The sequence below is a fragment of the Elaeis guineensis genome, chromosome 5 (assembly GCF_000442705.2).
Source record: "Elaeis guineensis isolate ETL-2024a chromosome 5, EG11, whole genome shotgun sequence".
NCBI classification, from domain to species: Eukaryota; Viridiplantae; Streptophyta; class Magnoliopsida; order Arecales; family Arecaceae; genus Elaeis; species Elaeis guineensis.
This window is the reverse complement of record NC_025997.2, coordinates 34,183,889-34,207,857: the sequence shown is the minus strand read 5'-3', so window position 1 is coordinate 34,207,857 and position 23,969 is coordinate 34,183,889.

Here is a 23,969-nt window from a genome sequence, read left to right as displayed (position 1 = left end):
ACAATGAAAAGTTGCCAAATTTGAGGAGGATGCGAGCTCGACCGATCCAACATGACCTAAAGAAATATTATCTATTCTACTATGATCATAGGCACAACATCGAGGAATGCATCTAGCTTAAGGACAAGATCGATGAGCTTATTTAATGAGGATGGCTCGACAAATACCTCAGAGATTAGCGAGAACAAAATGAAGCCCGACCTAAGCCATCCTAGCTTGAAGGAAATTCAAAAAATTGACCTACTATTGGAGTCATTAACACCACAACTAGAGGTAATTTGATGGCCTACACTACAAGAAAAGTTCTTGTTTCCTGCAGATTTTAGCTAAAAATTCATAGAAAATGATATTTCCTACGGATTTTTCTATGAAAAAATATTCATAGGAAATACGCTCATGGATAATATTTCCTATGAATTTTAGAAAATTCATGAGAAAATTTCTACTGATTTTTCCATAGGTAATGGATAAAATTTGTAGGTATTTTTTCATGAGGAAGAGAGCTAAAAATTTTTTTTTTTCTAAGGATTTATTTATGAAAAAATCTGTAAGAAACTTTCTATGATTTTTTTTCCAGCAAAATTTCTAAATAAAGTTCCAACAAAATCCATAGAAAATAAGTAGCAGAAAAATCCACAAAAAATTTCTACAAAAAGATCTATAGGAACATAATTCATAGAAAAATTTTCAAAAAATTTTTGCAAAAAAATCTGTAAAAAAATAATTCACAAAAAAATTAATAAAAAACTCCATAAAAAAATCCATAAAAAATATGCACAAGAAAATCCACAACAACTGCAGACCATAGAAAAATCTACAAGAATTTGGCATCACAAGATCGAAAGCTTCCACAAAAAAATCTACCAAAAAATTATTCACAAAAAAATTAGTGGAAAATATTCACATGAAAATGATATTTTTTTGAAATTACTTGCAAAATCTACAGCTAAATCCATAAAAAATTATTTTATAGAAAAATCTCTGGGTAGTGTTCATAGAAAATCTTCAAGAAATGTTAGTTGCAAGAAATTCTATAGAAAAAATTTATTAAGTTGCTTAAGTTGTATAGAAAATTCTCCATCAAAATCCATAGCTAACAAAATTCTGTAGAAAAATCTTCATGAATTTTTTTTGATATCCAATTATAATTAACAATATTTTGACTTTGAATTGCTCCTGAAAATAATTTTTAATATATATAATAAAATTATAAAATATTTTAATCAATATAAAATCAATAAATATAAAAAAATCTTGATCACATATATTCAAAATATGCTAAAAATTTATTAACTAAGTAGTTCTACTTCACAAAGAAAGATTACATTAAATTACTAATGTAAGTAGTCCACAAGTTGTAATTCATATACATTAATGCTACATGTGATCATAATCATCATCACCATCATTACCATACTAATCATCATTGTCATATTCATCGTCATCGTCGTCATCATCATCATCTTCTACATGTTAAGATGGAGTTAATGCATGAGAAGAAGATCCTTTTAGATGTTCCATCAAGTATTCTAATTTCTTATTAGTCTCAGTAATCTGAGTTTTGATTTCTTCTTTTTCATATTGCTCTTGTTGTAATGATGCAGCTAAGGATGAACTTGGTTCTTTATCTCAACATAATCCTCGGGCATAATGGTTGATGATTGCTTGGAAGAGGAGGACTGTTTTAAACTTCTACTTACAGAACCAAGTCCAAAGACTCTTCCCTTCTTCTTTTTCCCAAATACATCTATCCAGATATCCCCATCATATGGAATAGGCTGTGTTTGCTCACTACCATCAGTAATTTCTCCACCCTCAGTTGATGCAATTTGATTAGTTAAGTTTGACTTCTTGTTTTAAAAGATTACTACATTGAAATCATACAAATCAAAACTTTAACAAGATAATAAAAAGAATAATCAACAGATTACAAGCAAGCTGATTGATAGTTTAACCTACTACTATAACTAGGCAGCCAACTAAACAAGTTTGAAAAAAGAAGTAAAAATTTTAGTATAGGACTATAATGCTGCCCAACCTTTTTTTTTTAATTTTTTAGTGATGAAAATATCTTTTATGACTTTCTGATATCTTGTATGACTTTCTATGAGTATACAGAACTTTCTGTGAATATATATGAATTTCTATGAATATATATGACTTCCTATTATATGACTTCTTATGAATATATATGACTTTCTGTGAATATATATGACATCCTATGAACATATATGACATTTTGTGAATATATATAACTTTCTGTCATATGACTTTCTGTGAATATATATTGACTTCCTATAAATATATATGACTTACTATTATATGATTTTTGATTGATATATATGACTTCTTATAAATATATATGATTTTTTGTGAATATATATGACTTCATATAAATATATACGACTTTCTGTGAACACCCACAATAGCTGAAACTACAAAACTATTAATGCTATGCTTCAACCATAAAACTATTACATAAAACCAAAGAGTATAGAATTGTGATTACTATTAAGCTAGCTAGCAATTAATTCTTTGTGCACCGTATGTGGTATAATACTAGCGCATCGTCCAATAATATTGGGGCATGTAGCGCATTCGAATGGGATGGTCCTTTAATGCTGTCTAATTTTTTTCTCTAATTTTTTAGTGATGAAAATATCTTTTATGACTTTCTGATATCTTGTATGACTTTTTATGAGTATACAGGACTTTCTGTGAATATATATGACTTTCTATGAACATATATGACTTTCTGTCATATGATTTTCTATGAATATATATTAATTTTTTATAAATATATATGACTTTCTGTCATATAACTTCCTATGAATATACATGATTTTCTATTCTATGACTTTATATGAATATATATGACTTTCTGTGAATATATATGATTTCTTGGGAATACCCATAGCAGTTGAAACTACAAAACTATTAACACTATACTTCAACCACAAAACTATCATACAAAAACTAAGAGTATAGAATAGTATGTAATCACTATTAAGCTAGCTAGTGATTAATTTTTTGGGCATCGCATGCAGTGTAATACTAGTGCACTGCCAATAACATTGGGGCTTGTAGCGTATTAAGATAGGACAGATATTTATTGCTGTTCAATTTTTTTTTTCTTCAATTTTTCAATGATGAAAATGCCCTTTATGACTTCATGATACTTAGTATGACTTCCTGCGAGTATACAGGATTTTCTATGAATATATATGACTTTTTGTGAATATATATGACTTCCTGTTATATGACTTCCTATGAATATATATGATTTCTTATCATATAACTTTTTGTGAATATATATTGACTTTCTATAAATATATATGACTTTCTGTCATATGACTTCCTATGAATATATATGACTTTTTGTCATATGACTTTCTATGAATATATATGATTTTCTATGAATATATATAACTTCTTATGAATATATATGACTTCTTGTAAATGGCCACAGCAGTTAAAACTATAAAACTATTAATGCTATGCTTCAACTATAAAACTATCACATAAAAACAAAGAGTACAGAATAGTATGTGATTACTTTTAAGCTAGCTAGTGATTAATTCTTTGTGCACTACATGCAGTGCAATACTAGCGCACCGACTAATAACATTGGGGCACATAGTGCATTCAGATGGGATGGACATTTAATTCTATTCAATTTTTTTCTTTTTCTAATTTTTCAGTGATGAAAATGCCTTTTATGACTTTCTGATACCTAGTAGATATAGCACTTCCTGTGAATATATATAATTTTCTGTGAATATATATGACTTTCTGTCATATGACTTTTTGTGAATATATATGACTTCCTATCATATGACTTTCTATGAATATATATTGACTTCCTATAAATATATATGATTTCTTGTCATATGACTTTGTGAATATATATGATTTTCTGTTATATAACTTTCTATAAATATATATGACTTTCTGTGAATATATATGACTTTCTATGAATATATATAATTTTTTATAAATATATATAACTTTCTGTGGACACCTACAGTAGCTAAAATTATAAAACTATTAACGCTATGCTTCAACCATAAAACTATCATAAAAAATAAAGAATATAGAATAGTATGTGATTACTATTAAGCTAGCTAACAATTAATTCTTTATACACCGCATGCAGTGCAATACTAATGCACCATCTAATTACATTGGGGCATGTAGCACATTCAGATGGGATGGATATTTAATGCTGTCTAACTTTTTTTTAAAATTTTTTAATGATAAAAATATCCTTTATAACTTTCTGATACCTAATATGACTTGTTGTGAATATATATGACTTCCTATGAATATATATGACTTCCTGTAAATATATATGACTTTCTATCATATAACTTCCTATGAATATATATAATTTTCTATCATATAATTTTTTATGAATATATATGACTTTCTATGAACATATATAACTTTCTATAAATATATATGACTTTCTATAAACATATATAACTTCTTGTGAACACCCACAGCAGCTGAACTATAAAACTATTAATGCTATGCTTCAACCATAAAACTATCACACAAAAATAAAGAGTATAGAATAGTATGTGATTACTATTAAGCTAGCTCGAGATTAATTTTTTATACACCGTATATGGTATAATACTAGTGCACTGTCCAACAACATTGGGACATGCAGTGCATTCAGATGGGATGCACATTTAATGCTACCCAGCTTTTTCTTTTCTCCAATTTTTCAGTGATGAAAATATCCTTTATGACTTTTTGATACCTAGTATGACTTTTTATGAGTATATAGGAGTTTCTGTGAATATATATGACTTTCTATAAATATATATTTTTATGAATATATATGACTTTCTGTGAACACCTATAGTAGCTTCAAAGAATGAAGTACTCTTGCTTAGCAGCTGAAACTATAGTAGAAATAGATATAAATTTAAAAATTTATATAAGCACTTTCAGCTTTTGCACCCACCCAACTCTGATCCTTCTTTCTTCGATGAGTACAAAAATAAAATTCTAAAAGTGAAGGAGCTGTCCCACTTTAAGTCTTCTATAATTGATTAAAAACAGAGATGAAAGAATAATACTCTACAAGCCAATCACATACGGGATATGATAGGATATTTTTTGTAATTTATCTTTCAGACTCATATAATTGATATTAATATTATTAATAAAATAGATATTTTTGATTCATTATATGCTGCATCTTATTATTTTTAAGATTATAATGAATCCTATAGGTTCGGACAATGGTTTTAGGGTTGTGATGAGATCATGCCAATAAGACTTAAAACTTTGATAGCCATGACCTAAAATATTTCTAATCATTGGTTCATTAAGTTGGGGATCAATGATACCGGTAAGACTGGCATGTCCTATGTATGCTCAGAAATGAGGGTGGTTGATCTTACAACTACTTGTGTGGTGACACTAATACAAGAATATGGATACTCATTAGAGAATGAGTTTACTGAATAGACCTGTGAGAGAATATCAGATGGAGTCTTATTTATATGTCAGCTGATAATTCTCTAGTGGGTGTTGTGTAAGTGATTCTTTGACCTGAGATCGTCATAGTACCTTATGTACATGATCCATATTTTGATTCATTTTCTAACTTGGTTCTGATCTTTTTATAGGATATTCTGGATATGGTGAAGTATGCATGGAAGTTGTGAGTGATCAATAAGGGATTAGTCACTCTTAATAAGGAGAGCGAACATTCTATGTGATCTCATAGGTCGGTGATTTTGGAAGTCTTTGGCCAAAACAGGATGATAATTAGAAAAAAAATTTAATATATCATCAACTAAATCATCACCTTTTGATTGAGATACATATAGATAAGCAATTAAGTTTGATATATTTTCATACCCACAGCTCATCTGAGATGTTGTTTGACTAAAGGATTGTATTACATGGTAACTTACCACTGAAGGATATTTTGATAATTTTTTATCAAAATTTTAAATCTTTTAGATAGTCATGACACGTTGCTAGATGTCAATCTTAACTTATGAACTCATCAAAATTAAAAAAAATTTAATTTAAGAATCAATTAGGAAGAGTCTTAGTTGATTGGGACTCTTCGACTGATCTAATCTGATCAGATTAGGATTACGTCGAGAGTCTGGATCCACTGCTGGTTAGATTTAGAACTCAATGGGTCACACACTTTAAAATTTAATCTTGATCTAATTTAGTTAGAATTTAATATAAATTCTATGGTTAATTTGATATGCTAGCACATTGTATTAACCTAAGTTCCTAAATTGGTTCAGTTCAAAGTGTTTGAGCTAAACTAGATCAGTTGTCTTTGACCTGATGGGATTGGATCCATTTTAATTGAGTTCTTATCCAACTTGGAATAATTTTAAGTGTGGAAGAACTCATCTACGCCCACTAGGTTTCACACCAAAATAAAAGTGCCGCCCCCTCTTAATTAATATGGGAAGATGAAGAGTCCTTCTTAATGAGGGCTCTTATGTTATCCTATTGCCTTGTATTCTCATCCAGATCCTTTATGATTTCACATCATTTTTTCTTAGAGAATTTAGGAGGTGTAGAAGGGGGGGGTCCTTCTATGTGAAGGCTCTTTTGTGCCAAAAATAATGCACGATGATTTAATTCACCACATGAGAAAGTGGAGCGTCAAAGGTTGGCGCCCCTTGGTCCTTCCTCATGTCCCATGGTCACCTATTTATATGGGGCATCTCATATGGACTTGGTGCTTGATTTTGGATGAAAATTAGAGATAAACGGTGTGTAAAAGAGAAAAAAAATTTAGAAAAAATTTGAAAAAAAGGCAAAAAAAATTGAGAGGCAAAAGTTGTAAAAAGGGTAGTGAGATAGTTAGCAAGTGTTGCTAGTGTGTCCTAGGATTTGATTTTTACATGTGTTGGAGCTCAAAATCAAATCTTAGGTTATGAGACATCTGAAGAGTATCTTTTTAGCATAATTCTGGTGGCAAGATCGAAGATGATTGGGCTTTGGTGTGATTGTACTTCGAGTTCGAAATCGACAGCATTCTTAAGAAGACAAGGCTGCGGCAACACACCGATTAGGAAGGACCTAAGCCAACTTTCATGTGGATCATTGTTGGAGGACTTCTACTTTAGAGTCTTGTGGAGATCACCATCGTGTGATATTATTTTTTGATGAAAGTATAAAATTCTATCCCTTTGCATGCTTGTTTTTGTTTTGATCGACATCGGCAAGGTGATTCTAGAGTTTGAATTTTGGCTTGATAATTTTAACTGTTAAAGCTATTGATTTATTTATTTTAAAATTTTAAAAATTTAATTTTTATTGCATGATCAAAATTCAACAGTGATATCAGAGCCACCATTGTTAGATTCGATCAAACAAGTATAAAGTTGTAGTATAGAATTATTCTTGTTCATATATTGCCAAAAATATTGCATCGATTTTTAGTATCAATTTTTTAAAATCAAAAATTATTTTTGACTTTATATGAATCATGAATTTAAATTTTAGTAATTAAAATTATGAATTTATAATAATTTGAAATTTATTGTTTTATGGTTGCTAGATGCTTAAATCGATTTATGGTTAAGGGTGTTATGCATGCCTAATTTGATTAGGGTTTGCTTTCTTATTTGATATGTTTGATATATATTAAGTCATTTTTGTACCCTTATATAATTTTTGACATGATTATATGATTGTTGTTATGACTTGTAAAAGCATGCCGAATGCATAATATGTTTAGCACATTTTATGTAGTTGTAGTTAGGATGTGTCAAAATCAGTTCAAAGACCCTCTTAAAATTATATTAAGTTGTAATGTTGAAATTCACTTTCAATTTAAATATCAAATTTATTTGATCAATTAGTATCGAGGAAAGTATGAAAGGTGATTTTCTAATTAGGTCCATATGCTGCTTTGACCAACTTTGTTGGTATCTAAGAAAAGCTATGGGGAGCCTCCCATCTACTGATCTGGCCAATTTAGTTTGATATAATATAATGGCAAAGTTGAAAAAAAAATACTATTCTCTTCTAATGGATACGATGAGGTACGGATCCACCAATGTGAAGGGAGGCACCCGCACAAGAATCTCGATTCATTTTATTTTGTATTGACTTAGTTAGGAATTCAGGAGACTACCAATAAGCCTTCATTTCTCTACATATGGTATCTCCTATCCAATCTGGCTTGCGGTTTAAGTTCTTTCTAAGCTCTTAAAACAATTGACTCATTTTAGACGAACCTTTTTGTCAAATTTTGTTCTAATTATATCATTATGGCCAGGCAACCACCTAAATTTTTTCTATAATTATTTTTGAAAATGGTGATAAACATATGAAAAATAAGTTAGACATGTCACATTGCAAAGTACTAATCAAAACAATATATGCACATTTATCAATCAATTTAAATTTTTACACATCATTAACTTAAATTCTTCAAAGCAAAAATCTCAAGTAGTTTGAGAAAATTTTTTCTATGATGGCTTCGCCTCCTCAAACTTACTTTTTATGCATGAAGCAATGGCATCAATAACCATTTGGTGATGGTCTTCGTCGAATCTATTTTCAATAAATAAGTCAAGAATATTTACTTTATTTTAACATAAATAGTAATATATCACATGTGAACACATGTATTACTCAACCATCTCTATCAGGCTCTATCTGAATTCGACTATCTTGATCATCTCCGCCAATGCCAACTTGACTAGATGAAGTACCCAATGTTTGATTAGCAGATGGAGATGATTTCCTAGGAGGGACCATAATAGGGACAATAAATGGAGTATGATGCACAGAAGGTGCGACTGGAGTTGAAGGAATGGGTTGAGGTTGAGTAGGTTCAGGTGGAGGTTGAGATATGGGAGGATTAGATATGGTAGTTTGAGGTGGGATAGTTTGAGATAAGAGGGCGTGTGATGGAATAATTTGGGGAACATGAGTTTCTGATGTAGGAAAATGATGTAATGGAGTATTTTATGATGGTTATAGATGTCTGGGATGTGAGTGACTGAATTATGGTGTGTTTTGGATCACTGGCTCAGAAAAGAGTGGCATCTTCTTTTTCTCACTTACCCCTTTATTAGCCATCAATTTTTTAGAAGGATCAGAATTAGACATCTATAACAAAAAAAAGCATAATAATATATAACACAAACAATTCATATATTGTTAGCTATATTGGTAGACAACACTAAGATTACCATATACTGCTTTAAAATGTTGCACATATATGCTGCACCACAAGACACCAGCATATTAGTCTCAAGCTAAATCTAATTATTCTATAAGCTACTGATCATATATATATATATATATATATATATATATATATATATATATATATATATATATATATATATATATATAATATTTACTACTTAAGATATGGTTTCACTTCGTCATAATCTAACAGAATATATAATTGGGCAGCACGTATATCTCTATCATCTAGCCATTGATCTCTACACTTACTAGCAGTATAGCTAGGAGGATTGGGATTCAACATTCTAAGAGCAGTAGACAACTCAGAATGGTTTTCACAATCTAGCCATAACAGTTGTTAAGTTGAATTCAATAACTCATAAAACTTTGCAGCATCCATATTTGGAGGCTCCTCTATATTTTGTTCAAACAGTTGCCCAAATTCTACACCAACAGCATCACACACTGTCCTTTGATATCTATTCACATGCTCATAGTTAGTACATGGAATATTGCTTGGACCATCTGAATCTGTCTCAAAACTCTCCATTGGAAACCCACTTGATTCACCTAAATGCATATCAAAATCACACTCTTGATGACTAGTTATAGTAGCTAAATGCATATCATCATCCAAATTAATCTGAGGTGCTTCCTCTCCATGTGATGTCCAATACCAATATCTTGGTGTAAATCCTTTTTGAAGAATGTGAACATTCACCAAATCAGGGGCTAAATGCTTCTTATTTTTACACAACTTACAAGGACACCTAATAACTCCCTTAATTATATATTTCGATTGTTGACAAGCAAAGTTAATGAACTCTTTCAAGCCATTTAAAAATTCATTTGTATACTCCCTTCAGCCTGGAAGAAGCCAATTATACATCCATATCTGATATCTAGGGATTTTCATTTCTGTACAACAAACAAATCAATCCTGTTGCAAATTCCTAGCAATAAAAAGAGAAACCACCTATTGTAAGTTTGCCAACCTTTGAATAACTTAATTTGGGTCTGCACCCAAAAAAAAATTAAAAATATGAACGAAATCATGAAAGTAATTTAAATCTGAACTGCTGCAGTCTCTTAACTTGGTCCTAGTTAAGAATTTCAGCAAATTCTATGCTACAAAAGCTCTCATGTAGACCATTACTAGCTAATGCCTCAAAAAATATATCTTTATAATTCATAAAGCAGTAACAACAATAATACCAGTAGGAATAGAGACCTTAAGCCTATGGCAATAGCCTATTCCTGCAGTGGGGATATTGCAAGAAATCAAATCGCACCATTCAATTAGAGAACCTATAGAGGCAAAAATCAAAGTCAATGTTTAAACAATACCTCTGCAGAGGCGGTCCCCTCACATTCGAAGCGAAGGTCGTAGAGATGGTAGAAGCCATCGGCCAAGACGAGGAGGCCGACCCAAGGAAGTCGAGGACTTGGAGACAACATCGATGCGAGAGAAAGAGAGAGGTGGGACTTGGAGACAGTGTCGATGCTAGAGAAAGAGAAAGGCGGGATTAGAAAAGAGATTTTTGCGGACACAAGGGGGGAGAGAGATAGATCGTGGGTAGAAAAAGAGTTTTTAGATGTTGGCAAAAAAGCATGATGGTAGTGTATAGGAGAGAGAGAGAGAGAGAAAGAGGAGGTTGTGGCTCGAAGATAAGAGCGAAAGAGAGAGATATCTTGCGCACGCATGGATGAGGGAGGAAAAGAGATATATCACGTAGAATTTGGAAGCTTTTCTCCCTAAATTTTAAAAATTAACACACACAAACTTATTTAAAAAAAATAATCACAATTTTTTTTGCCATTCTATTTTTAATTATCTTTTTTTGAAAAGCTCAAACAAAATACAGTTCATATAATTAAACAAATCAACACCCTAATTAAGGACATAAAATTAATATATGTATGAATTTTGATTATTGTGTTATATATAAGATCGATCATCAGCTAAAATAGACGGTACCAAACTAATTACTAATTAAAGTAGACATCGATCATATATAACCAACAACTGAAAATTCAAATTAGGATCTAGCTATCATGCATGTAAGCGATGGTGATGGAACAATTTATATATCCATTATCAATTAAATATGATTAATTCGATCAATGTCATATGTTCGTGTCATTTAGTAATTATATGTGTATATCTATATAACTTATATAACTTAGCCTATGTGCAAAATTATTTTTGGCAAACAATTATATGCATGTGTAACATTTTTTTTTAATTGACTATATGCATGTTGTAGCTATTGACCTCAGGAGTGATTTTGATGATGATCAAATATTAGAGCATATATTTATTAATATTTTTCATGAGATTGTCTTGTAGAAAGAAAGTTTTATCAAAGAATTTTACTAATATATTTACTAATATTTTTGATGCTACTAATGAAAATCTTTGTCAAGAGTTTGCTTAATGCAGGATAAATTCGAAATGAGCATGATGGGAGAGCTCAATTTCTTTCTCAGGCTTCAAGTTAAGCAAACAAAAAAAGGCACTGAGAGATGCTCAAGAAGTTTGGGATAGAGAATGCAAAGAATATTGGAACACCCATGAGCCTATCTTGCAAACTTGAAAACTACTAATAAAAATCTTTGTCAAGAGTTTATTGAGCTAATGCAGGGTAAATTCGAAATGAGCATGATGGGAGAACTTAATATTTTTGTTAGGCTTTAAGTCAAGCAAACAAATTAAGGAAGGCATTGAGAGATATTTAAGAAGTTTGGGATGGAGAATGCAAAGGATATTGGAACACCCATAAGTCCATCTTGCAAACTTGAAAACTACTAATGAAAATCTTTGTCAAGAGTTTGCTGAGCAAATGCAAGGTGAATTCGAAATGAGCATGATGGGAGTGCTCAATTTTTTTCTCAAGCTTCAAGTCAAGCAAACAAATTAAGGAAGGTATTGAGAGATACTCAAGAAATTTGGGATGGAGAATACAAAGGACATTGGAACACCCATGAGTCCATCTTACAAACTTGAAAACTGCTAATGAAAATCTTTATTAAGAATTGCTGAGCTAATGCAGGATGAATTTAAAATGAGCATGATGGGAGAGCTCAATTTCTTCCTCAGGCTTCAAGTCAAGCAAACAAAGGAAGACATTGGAGATTGCAAAGGACATTGGAACACCCATAAGCCTATCTTTCAAACTTGAAAAGGATGAAAAAGATAAAAATATAGATAAAAACTCTATTGAGGTATGATCAAATCTCTACTTTACCTTAGTGCTAGTAGGTCTGACATTCTATTTAGTATATGCATATGTGCTAGATTTTAATCAATTCAAAAGAATCTCATTTGCTTGCTGTAAAAAGAATTTTTAGATATTTAATAGGTACTCAAAATTTAGAATCTAGGATTGTGATACTCTAAACACTCTTCACTTAATTGGATATTCTGATGCTGAATATGGAGGGTGTAGAATTAATAGAAAAACTTGTCAATTTTTTGGGTTGAATTTAATCTCATGGTTTAGCAAGAAGCAAAAATCAGTTGTATTTTCCATGATCGAGGTCGAGTATGTTGTAGCTAAGGTTGTTGTGCTAAAATCCTTTGGATTAAACAATAACTCGAAGATTTTAAAATTAAATAAAATAAAATTTTAATAAAATAGGATAATACAAATATAATTAATCTGACAAAATTTTTCTAGACAAAATAGATAAGACATCATAATTTTATAAAGGATCATGGAGAAATTCTTTGTGCACCGATCATGGTGCAAAAAATTTGATGTGGAGCGCACTGACTGCACTGATTCCTCCATGTGGAGGGGTCCCACCACCCATTCATGCCGTCTCCAATCCATAATGTATGTCATCCGAAGTCATGTTTAATACGATAAGATGTACTAGCATGCAGCGGGGAGGGATTTATCACATATCAAATCAATATTTTGAAATCATGATTTGACAAGAATGCCCTTTTTCTCAAAAAATCAAAGCTTTTTCTCCTCCTACTTGGCCATTAAGAGAGCTTCATTTCTCTCTCCTTCGTCTTCCTGCTTCAGCTTCGGAGCCTTCAAGGTTTCTCTTGCAATAAGAAGTCATGATGATCCTATAGAAAGTCATAAAAGGGGTAACAGAATGTCATAGTCACTGTTCGGAGGTCATATATGCCAGAAAAAGGCAATATGGGAGCCTTCATCTACATGCTATGCCTTCTTGATGAACTTCCAAGGAATGTTGAAAAGGTAAGGGCACACGAGGGTGGAATTTGCTCTTAAAAAGGTCTAGTACCTCTCTGTGGGGGCATGGAGGGTGAGCAGTCTCTTTCTCCCACTGCTCTCGAAAACGTTTCAACTCTAGTAGCCCTATTGAGGTTATAGTGATTGTTATGACATCCTATTATGTATTTATGACATCCTATACTTTGTTTAACTCATCATTGCAGCAGAAGGAATAAGAGAAGCATAAGAAGTTATAACCATGTAATAAGATGTCATAACTGCTATTGAGAAGTCATATAGGAGAGAAATAGGTCAGTGGAAAACCTTTATTGCATCTTATGTAACCTCAATTAAAATTTTTGACTTTTTCTTCCTTCTTTTGATGCCATATTTAATTTTTATGACATCATGTTATTCGTTTGACTCAACAGAAGCCTTCGTCTGCATCGTAAGTCATGACCATAGATATTTTGGACCTCATCTTGAATTGTCTTGTCGTTCTATTTTATTTTTTTGATATTGTGAATGTTGTTTGAGTTTTCATTGCAATCGAAAGTAATAATGAGCAAACAAAAAATCATAAATAAAATATAGAATATCATAAAATCTATTGGAAAGTCATATAGGCTAGCAGGAAGCATTACAGTAGCCTTCCTTTGCATGTTATGACATCTTGATCGATATTTATGACATTCTTCTACATCGTTATATCATCCTATTATACTTTTATGGTATCATAAAATTTATTTATCTATTTCTTCTCATTTGTTAGACTTGACGATAGAGGGGCCCTTGGTCACATAAAGAACAAACCATTATAAATACCAGAGAATTTTGGTGATATTTTGACATTTTGCTGAGGAGTTATGATATTATATGTTAGTATTATGACATTCTATAGGTAAAACACCTAATTGATATGGATTTTGAATATTATGTTGAGGATGTCATAATTTTGCCCTACAATGTCATAATTTTAATACAAAATATCATTACTTTAAAATAAAATATTCATAACTTTTTAAGATACTATAATTCTGCTACTATTGTCAGGAAAGTAGAATTATGATTTTTTGGATTAAAATTATGATATTGTGGTTTAATTTTATGACACCCGATAACAAAAACATCCTCAATTGTCATATTTAGTCAACAATTTATGACATCATGGTCATTTCTGAGGGGCATTTTCATGTTTTGCCTGTTCGAACTTTATATTTTCATGGGAACTTGAAATCTAGAGAATATTTTTCAGATGAGGTGCAGTGTTCAATAAAGGTATGGAGAAGATGGATCGATAACCCTCATTCTAGGTTCTCTATAAATGGAATGAAAATATAGGGACGTGACGAATCATTCTCTAAGAACATGATTATCCGTTGATCCATTTTTAGATCAATGGATTTGATGCATGCATGCATACAAATAAGTGCGATCAACTAACCATCCTCTAATCTATTTTTGGATGAGTTTGATGCATACGTCTCCAGCCAACTAACACAAGAGAGAGTTTGATCCGTATGATTTGGACCATGGATTGCATAATGCTGTGTTTTGGTATGTTTTTCATTTCACTATGTCATTATTTTAACCTACGATGTCAAAACCTAACATAGGATGCCATTTTTCTGCATTCATGAATATTTTATTTGCCATAATATCATAATGTTGACATTCAATTTATAATTCTGATGCAGGATGTCATAATTTCTATTCATTTGCTATGTGAATGTCATAATTTTGGCATGCAATGTCTTCATTCTACATATACTGTTGGCGTCATGTGATTTCTCTATGCACCACGTGTGGCGTTGAGAATCTTTCTGGATTGTTCCTTTCTTTCTGAGAATCTTCTTGAGCCCTCTACAAATAGCTCTCAGTATGTTTCGATGCCCATGTCTTCTCCATTGTGCTCAAAGTCCTCTACAAATAGCAGCTAGTGCTACCAGGTGTGCCCAGTATGATCTCCTCCAGCATTCTTTGTTGGTGAAGATGTGATAGAAGATACTCCCATTATGGCAATACATCAGCTCGATGGTGATGGATACTCCCCAACCTCTCAGATGGATGCAAAGAGCTTGCGAGGGGTGTGCTATCGCACACCCACACACCTTGGAATGGGAGGTATTTGGAAAGTCCCTGCGAAATGGATAGCAAAAAGAGGAGATCTGCAGGGATGGAAAAAAAGGATGGGGAGAGAAGGGGTGGGGGAGAAGAGCATCTCCGCGCATGAAAACAAAGTCCCTCCCTAATGGTTTGTGTGAAAGGAGATGTGGAGGAACAGGTGAGAGAAGGGATGGGGAGAAAAGTGCCTCGATATGAGAACAATATGCTGTAAATTTTTAATTGGATGTCATAATTTATGTATCGGATGTTTTAGTTTCATAAAGGTATAGAATATATTACAACAGATGGTCTTATATTTTAACATAATTGAGCATGTACTGATCTTAACTGTGTCATGCCTATGAAAATTTGGACATGATATTATAATTGGCAAAATATCATAAATTTTAACCTATAATATCATAAATTTCTACTTGGGATGCCATAATTCTCCTCATCATTGTTTTTTGGAGTAGACGCATCAGGTCCAACTTTGGGACTATCCTTCACAGGCATGCCTTGCAGTTATTGAAGCTGTGGATGAAACTGACTGAGGATGCCTCCATGATTTCCTCCTAAAATTGATCGAAGCCTTGTACTCCTCAATGCAGGAGGATTTGATATCGTTGAAAATGTGGACTAGTGTCTTGCTAGGAGAAGGCTGGGCCCAATCAGAAAGAAGGGGAGCCTGGAAGGGTGGTGACAACCCAACTGATGGTGGCTCAAATAGCTATGAAAAGGGGACAGGAATAGGATGCTGGGGAGTCCTTTATCTTTTGGAGGATGACTCGCTGCTCTCGGAGTACATTCTCTTCCTCACTGCCTTCTTGATTGCACCAAAGGAGGGTTAAAATTATGATTTCTTAAGTTAAAATTATGACATTATGGTTTAATTTTCGATCCAACATGTTGTAGTTCTACGTTCCAGGACTTCTCTGTTCCAAGATGCCATAATTTGGACCTATGGATACTGTTGGATGTCATAATTTTAATTCAGGATGCCTTAATTTGGACAGGATGTCACAAATTTATACACTACAATATTTTTATGACATCCTACAGGTAAAACAAAAATAATTTTTTTTTGATATTTTTACGATATTTTGGTTGAAGATGATGACATTCACCGTAAAAATTATGACATACTATAGGTAAAATGCCTATCGAAGATAGTTTTGATAATATTATGATATTCTATATTAATATTATAATATTATGTATCAATATTATGATATCTTGTAGGGCATCCTATAGAAAAAAATCAAAATTTTTTTTGACATTTTTATAATATTGTGTGTTGAAATTATAACATTCGATGTTAAAATAATGATATTCTATATATAAAATATTTTTTGAACGTATATTTTGATATTTTTATAATATCGAAGGTTAATATTATGATATTCTAGATTAATATTATGATATTCTATAGATGAAGCAAAAATATTTTGATCTACGATTAATATTATGACATCGTACTTCTATGCCCGTATTGAATGCATGTCGCATCGAAGTCAAAGAGAGGGGAGGCGAAACGACACGACCACCCACTTATGCCCGAATTTAGTGTGTATTAGCTTGGGCAGTGCTCGCGATCAACCCCCAGTTGACACATGTCGCTGGTTAATTGTGGTGGTTATGGTGCGCTTGAATTTGGCTCTTCTTTTTATGGAGGGAGACCCCTGCCTCACCTCCATTCAGAGTGGAGGTTCACCTCTTGCATGTTATGGTGCGATGGGGTGGCTCCTTTCACCACAGGAGCCCACCTTTTCGATCGGGGCTATCGCCTATCATTCGAGGGAAAGAAGTCATCTTGTAGGTTCCAACTTGGCTTGGGACGTATTGGAAATGGTCATCTCACTTCGGGGAAGTGCGGATCCATGCATAGCATGGGGATATACCTTCAACTATATTTTCTAAAGCGTTCTCTCTGGGTTACGTGCTTCCAAAAGGGTTGGCCATCAGACAGCAGTCCTCTCCGCAAAGGACTTTTTATGGCTTCTTGATGCATTGAATAGCTTTTTGAACAATATGTATGACTTCATGTGAATATACATGATAAATGAACATCACTTATGCATTTCTACATCGTTATTAGACTTTTGAGTACCATTTGTGCTACTTGATGCCTTTTTGTGGCTTCCAGATGCGTTCTATGGCTGCATTATGCGTTATATAGCTTTCTGAACAATTTGAATGAATTTTTGTGAATATATATGGCTTCATGTGAATATATATAACTTTCTAAAGAATGTATATGGCTTTCCAAAGAATATATAGAACATTCTGATACTCAGGACGACTATTCTATGCCTTTTTATAGCTTCCTGAACAATATATATGAATTCTTGTGAATATATATGGCTTCATGTGAATATATATAACTTTTTGAAGAATATATATAACATCTTGATACTCATGACCACCATTTAATACCTTTTTATGGCTTCTTGAAGAACAGTTCAGTTATGGCTTCATCGTGGTCATTCCCGAGGGGCATTTTTATGTTTTGCCTGTTCGAACTCCATATTTTCGTGGGAACTTGAGACCTAGAGAATATTTTTTAGGTGAGGTGCAATGCTCAATGAAGGTATGGAAAAGATGGATTGATAACCCTCATTCCTAGCTCTCTATGAATGGAATAAAAATGTAGGGATGTGATGAATTATTCTCTGAGAATGTGATTATCCGCTAGAACAAGGGATTCGTTTGCATTGTGGGGTGGAGAGAATATGGATGATATGGAAGATTTTGTTATTGAAGGTAGGTCCAAAAATATCAAAGTTTTCTTTCCTATCGAAGATGTTCATTTGGATAGCTATTGGAATCTCCACAGTGGTGGAGTAGTGCATGTCCACCCTATAAGAGAAGGGGTAGACCTTCTTGATGCAGTCGAAGTTGCAGAAGCTCTAAATCGCCTAGGGCCTTTAGGGATTGATTGGGATCTAATTAAGCTAGGCGATAATGCCTACTTGGTTAATTTCCTATCGTGAATGTCCCTTATGCAGGTCATCCGACATGGCCACATCCATTATACTTATTTTACCTTCTTTGTTCGATCTTGGTCCTATAGAGATTGGGCTAGTCCTCATCATTTGCAGGCTTATGCACTGCTACATCTTTTTGATGTTCCACACCATGCTTGGGACACAGAATCTGGTAGGAAGATAGTGTCTGGTTTTGGCCAACTCGATCGAGTCAGTCCCAAAACCTTCAATAGTAGAAATCATACTGTCTTCAAACTTATGGTTTTCTATGAAAATTTGGAGGATATCCCTTATTTCATAAATACAGTCCTCAGAGATGCGACGTATCTAATTTCTGTTTCCATTCATAATTATGAACCTGGGCATCCATCCCCTTCTGGTATTCATCCACGAGTAGATTTCGAGCTAGATTGGACTCTTCATGCACCAGCAGAAGAAGTTGGATCTGCATCATCATCATCATCTTCATCGAATGTTCCTCCATAATAATCATAATGACATAATGTATTTACTCTTATTCGGCTCAATGTAGTGAACCATATGCAGTATTTCATATAATTACTTTACAAAATCCAAAGGAAGTGGAAGCACATGAAAGTTTGATGTATAGATACCTTTCATTTTATTTGATAAGATGTAATGGCTCTCTTTTGTGGGTATATATTTTGTGGCATTCCAAATGTGGTGAAATTTTAACCTACGATTCCATAACTTCAACCTACGATGCCATATTTTCGATATAGCATGTATCTATGCCTGGATGTTATAATTTAGACATACAATGTCATAAGTTTTATCCAAGATGCAATAATTTAGACCTTCAGATACTGTTGGATATCATAATTTTTATTCAAGATGCCTTAATTTGGACAGGATGTCATAAATTTATATGCAGAGATATTTTTATGACATCCTGTAGGTAAAAAAAATCAAAATTTTTTTTTTGAATATTTTTATGACATTATGTGTTGAAATTATGATATTTGACATTAAAACTATGACATCCTGTATGCAAAATGCCTTCTGAATGCATGTTTTGATATTTTCATGACATCATGGATCAATATTATGACATTCTAGGTTAATATTATGACATCCTGCAGCTAAAATAAAAATAGATGCCATAATTTTGAACTACGATTAATGTCGGATGTCATAATCTGAAGCATAATGACCATAACTTTGACTCAAGATGTCATAATTCTGTAGAAATTATCGAAAAAGTAGAATTATGACATCTTGGGTTCAAATTATGATATTGTAGGCCAAAATTATGACATCCGATAACAAAAACATCTCTAAATATTGAAAATATCATAATTTTTATTCTGAATGTCATAATTCTAACCTATAATTGCATACTTTTATCCAACGATGTCATACTTTAGACCTAAAATGTCATAATTTAGCGTTCGGGGATATCTTCATGTGAGGATATCATAATTTCGAACTATGATGCCATAATTTTGATCTAGTATGTCATAGTTCTGTGATTTGGGATCACTTTATGTCAGAATGTCATAATTTTGACATACGATATCAATGTTTCAAACTAAGATGTCATAATTTTGACCTATGATGTCAATTTTCATAATTTCAAGCATTATTTCATGATTTCATGCACTTTTATGACTTCGACAATATTTCAGGATATCCTACACTTTTATAACTTCCTTCACTATTTTATGACATCTTATACTATTTTATGACTTCCGACAATATTTCAGGATATCCTACACTTTTATAACTTCCTTCACTATTTTATGACGATATTATTTTATAATTTTCTTCACTATTTCATGATATTCTACACTATTTTATGATATTTTACATTGTTTTATAACTTTCTCTACTATTTCTACTATTTTATGACATCCGGCATTGTTTTCTTGACTGTTTCTTGATTTTCAATAATGTTTTATGACTTTCGATACTCCTAGATAACTTCCAGCAATGTGCTATATCATCGTGCACTATTTTATGACTTTTGATACTGTTTCATAATTTTTTATATTATTTTATGATATCCTGCAATATTTCCTGACTTTTTGCACTGTTTTATGACTTCTGATACTATTTTATAACCTCCGATATTACACTATTTTATGACTTCTTGATATCCTGGGTGGTAAAAATTTATGACATTGTAGTTCAAAATCAAGACATAAATATTTCCATACACAAAGTAAGAAAGTTCAATTCTAAATAAAATATTTTATTTATAATAATTATATGAAAAAGAATTGTAATGATTTATGATCACACAAACAGAAATAACAGAGGCTATCATACAAACAAACAAAGAGATAGAGAAACAATAGAAGCCTACTCTACGCTCACCCGATGAAAGGCTCCTTTTCTTTCTTTTGCCAAGAAAAAAATTAAAACTTGGGTGCACCATCACCTTCCCCGCAGCGAAAGTTTCTACGCTGGTGACCTTTCATGACTTTCGACACTATTTCATAACTTCTAACATTGTTTCATAGCTCCATATATTTTTTTTATGATTTTTAAAGTTGTTTTATAACATCCTACACTGTTTTATGACTTTTGTAATGCTTCAGGACATCCTACACTATTTTATAACTTCATTCTCTATTTTATGACTATACTATTTTATAATTTTCTCCATCGTTACATAATATCCTATACTTTTTTATGATATCCTGCATTATTTTTATAACTTTCTTTACTCTTTCTACTATTTCATGACATCCGATATTATTTTATGACTTCATTTACTATTTCTTGACTTCAGACACTGTTTCATGACTTCCACAATATTTTATGACTTTCTACATTATTTTATGACTTTCTCCAATATTACGCCAAGTTTCGGAATAAATTTTTTGTACTAGAAGGCCTCTTTTACAACATCCAAGACAACGACTTACTCAGCTTCCAACGTCAAATCCGCAATAATGGACTGCTTGGAATTTTTTCAGCTGATAGTTGTTGAGAAGCATGACGATTTTATGCATGCATTTTTAAAATTTTATAGTGGAACATACATAGATTAAATAATTTAATCTATAATGCTTGTATAGATCAAATCTAAAACTACCATACAAGATCTATCACATGAATTAATATGCATGTATGTAAATCTGAGATCTAAAATTCAGCAAATATAGATCTTATCTATATAATATTTAGATCATATCTAAATATGAATGGAGTTCAAAACTCAATATTTGAGCATGGATAACAGATCATCACATCCAAAATCTATGATAGTTGGTTCTTCATGACGCTCAGCAGCTACACATGCATCCGATCTCTATGGATAACCATATAAAGTCCTTGTGCCGATCGATCTCTCCAGGAGTGTTAGCTCGTAAAGATACTTTTTGTTGGCTGATCTAAGAAGAACATGAAGAAGATGAAGAACAAAGAGACCCTCTCTTTTTCTTCTTAGATCCATGCATCAGATCTCTATGATAGAGATCAAGGGAAGAACTCTTTCTTCTCAATTCTTTCACGCATAAGAGAGAACCTTTTTCTCCTTCTCACACCTTCAAGAAGAACTTTTCTTCTCTGATTTTTTATGATAAAAATCAGATCGAATCTGATTTTTCATACAAAAAATAACATAAAATCCTAAGGCCTAGAAGAATTAAAAAGGAATGATCTAAAAGAAGAACCGTTCTCCTCTTTTCTTATCTCTTTTCTTTATAATCTAGAGCCCTAAGAAGCCCCAAACATCTAACCAATTTTTTTTGATATTTTTTCTCTAAATCTTTATGTTAAAAATTAGATCTAATCTAATTTTTATATAAAAAAATAAAAAAAAATCAGAGAGAAGAACTCCTTCTTCTCTAAGACTGTGCACTAGAAGAAAGATCTTTCTTCTTCCTTCTCTTTCTGATCTAAAGCCCTAGAAAGCCCCCAACATCCAATCAAATTTTTTTGATATTTTTTTTAAAATTTTTATATTAAAAATTAGATCTAATCTAATTTTTATATTAAAAAAATAAAATAAAAATCTAAGAGAAGAATCTTTTCTTCTCTAAGGACTGCGCACTAGAAAGAAGATCTTTCTTCTTCCTTCTCTTCTTCTCATTGGGAAGAATGTTTCTTTCCTATTTTTCTGCTGTAAAACCAGAAAGAGGGGCTCTCTTTGATGCCTTGAAACCAATAGCAAATTCTCATAAAAATCCCTTCAAAAGGGATTGGAGATGAAGCTTGATGTGGAAGAGTATGGGACGTCCAACCCTTGGATGCCCCATCCCAAAAAGTGGGCGATAAGGGAGAGAAGGGGGCGCTTCTTTTCTTCACGGAAGAGAAGGGGGCATGGCTCATAGTTGGGGTGTGGATATCTCTCACTAAAAGGAGAGGAGGCATGAAGAATTAATAGCACATGGGGTTTATTATGAGTTGGTTAAGTCCTAGTCTAAATAGGACTCTTAATTCTTGATCCAAATCTAACTAATTCTTGGATCCAATCCTAATCAATTTAGAAATTAATTATAAAAAACTAATTAATTAAGTCTTAATCTAATTAAAAAATCAATTAGGTCCTAATCTAATTAAAAAATTAGTTAGATTAAACCCCATCAATCAAGGGATTGACTCTTCTTAACTTTTTTCTTTAATATTTTCAGGGAAGCATGTGATAATAAGGCTTGATCCAATCAAGCCTATTATCTAATTAGAATTTGATCCAATCAAACTTAAATCAAATTAAATTGAATTTTTTTCAATTAAATTTGATTTGCATCCCTAAAATTAATTAAAATAAATCATAATATCAATTAGGGCTTGATCTAATCAATCCAAAGCAAACCTAATTGAATCCAATTCAATTAATTTGATCCAATCTCTATTGCTCAATCAAATTGAGCCAATTAATAATCAAATTATTAATTAATTTTTTTTAATTTACCAACTTTTAGTAAATAATTTATTGCAACCTTTACACAAGATTAATCATCAATCACATTGATAATTAAATCCTTCAACGATTCATAATCGTCGATCAGCTATTTGATCAGATAGGTACTTCTATGTGTATTATCTCATAGATTCAAATCTAAGTCGGTAGCATAAGAATAATATTTATACTAATCGATGTAACCCTCTACTAATGAAATCCGATATCTGGATAGGTTGAATGTATACTCAGCAACACTCAGAAACCTACGTGGATATAGTTATCGTATAATTCATCTCTTTGACTCTCGATGTTCAAGGATGATTTAAGATTAAACTGTCAATCCTAGATGAGTGGTCCACATTGTGTCTCAATCTTAAAAATTCTGTGACTCCTCACTAGGACTGTTAGGATGTGTAGGTAATTTCATGCATGTATTTCAAAAATTTTTTTAAAAAATTACAGCAAAAGATAATTAGATTAATCAAATTAATCTAACATGTATATAATCTAATCATCAAATAAATCTACTCTAAGATCTATGATATAATGTATTACATATAAAATCTAAAATAATCTGAAGACAAAATCAGCATGCATGCA